Genomic DNA, 2,313 nt, shown 5'->3' on the forward strand with positions numbered 1-2,313 from the left:
CGAGCCCGCGAGGGGCGGCGGTACGCGTCCTCCGACCTTTTCATGCCTTACTATCCACTAGGGCGTGGAGTGAGAATAGAATAGTGTGGCGAGCGCAGCGAGCCACCGAGCCCGGCGAGGGGACGCGGACACCTGTGAAGCCCGCAAGGGCACGCGGATACCTGTGAAGGTGTCCGCGTCCCCTCGCGGGGCTCGCTGCGCTCGCCACACTATTCTATTCTCACTCCACGCCCTAGTGGATAGTAGGGCATGAAAAGGTCGGAGGACGCGTACCGCCGACCCTCGCGGGCTCGCTCCGCTCGCCACGCTTCGGGTTTACGTTGATAGACACACTTTGGGGATAGTGGGGTAATGAAATGAATAGCAAATCTTATGCAAATCGCATGCGATATCGCATGCGATATCGCATGCAAATCGCAAGTACCCAAAATCGGGAGCCCGGATAACTCACAAGTACCATAAAAACAATAAAACTTGTTTACAACATATCCTTGTGTCATGCCATGGTTAATGCAATGCAGTGAGCACTCACCACCCACTTTTCATGACCTCATCTCTGTGTGCCTTTAAAACGGTCATTTTCTTATGACACACAGTATTTTGCATGAAAAATCAGGCTTCTGTGTGAAAGGGGTTGACATGGGAAATACCCGGGTTTTTCATGCGGTGTGAAAGAAGGTCAGAGCTTTTAGCCGAGTCTTACCTGGGTTTTTGTATCCGGGAAACACCTGGGATTTTGGGATTTTTCGGTCTGAAAGGGGTATAAGAAGGGCAGAATGGGGGACTGAAGATGGCAGCTGAGTACAATAATGCCACGTTCTTGTAATTAGATGGGCCTGTTAGGAAATGTATCAATACTGGTGCAACTATTCGTCGGACAATTCTGGGGCCACTACAGTCTTTAAAAGCACATACAATATGGCATACCCACCCATAGCCACTATTTGGGATCCCCACCACAAAAGCCACAACCAGCACAAATTATTGAGAGACTGATCACATAGAAAAGGGAAATCTGCAGCATGGGTTCCCCCTGCCCTTAAGGCAGGGATGGGGAACCTTCAGCTCTCCAGCTGTTGTTGAACTACACATCCCAGAATGCTTTGCTACAGTTTTAGCTGGGATGTGTAGTTCAGCAACAGCTGAAGGGCCAAAGGTTCCCATCCCTGTCTTAAGCTAATTGACCCAACAAAAAAAGCAACACCCATTGACTCCCAAATCCTTTGTTCACCAATTTATTAATTACCTAAACCCACGGTCTTAAGTCAGTTACTTTCTTCCAGGTTTTATCTTAGTCCAATCACAAATGACAGCTCAGATGGCCACTGATAAACTGCGCAATACAGAGCATCTTCTCTTTGAATGGTTAAAGCCTGAGAAAGCTGAACTGGTTGGTTAGCAGTGCCTATACTCCACATGGGATCTTGCCACAATAAACTACATTGATACAATTTTTAAATTAACCTGATTGATACAGTAGCAATGAAGTTCATTGGCACTCTGTATAATAATTTCAGAAGGGTCGTCCCGTCAACTCAATGCGTGTATACTGTGAGGGAGACAGGACAGACTTAGGAGAGGAAGACTAGCCTCTGGGGTAAGTAAGGAGGGGGGCAGACTGGGTGACAATGGGGGCCCTTGGGATGTAACCACAACATGGGGAACAGCAGAGAGCATGAGAGAGTGGAGGCTGATGTGCCAGAGCTAATAAACTAGTACTGATCAGATGGCCTCTATACTGTTCGCTGCTTTCACATATTAGTGGTCCAGAGCTTGATGATAAAAGGGCTGATCTTTGAAATAGGGGACTTGACTGAAATTGTACCTACACTTTATGCTGGTGGGGAATGGCCTAAATATGTTCCACTCTTAGGCCCTTATTCTGATCGGTGCGGACTTTTCCGAATTCTTTCGGATGGTGTTTTTTAGCCGTCTGCGCATGCGTGGAGAACGCTACGCGCATGTGCCACGCATGGTCTCCGTACTTGTTCTCACTAATACTGTACAGAAATGTGCACCGCAATCATTCGGCCAATATGGGTGTGTTATGGGCGTCATGCGGAATGACACAGGGGCGTAGTTTCAAAGTGGGCTAAACTGGGCGGAAACATGGGCGGACACGGGGGAGTACACACATTTTGGTAGGCGTGCATTCGGACAGCACGCCGAATGCACGCGAGCAAAAAGGGAAGAAATGTGCGGTGTACAAAAGGTTACTCTTGCTTTGCGGACACCACTCGGTCATGCGCTAGGCAATCGGAACGCCTAATCAGGACGAACGCACCTCAACGTCACCTGAACACAATACAATCA

The sequence above is a fragment of the Crinia signifera genome, chromosome 1, assembly GCF_055691185.1.
Source record: "Crinia signifera chromosome 1, ASM5569118v1, whole genome shotgun sequence".
NCBI classification, from domain to species: Eukaryota; Metazoa; Chordata; class Amphibia; order Anura; family Myobatrachidae; genus Crinia; species Crinia signifera.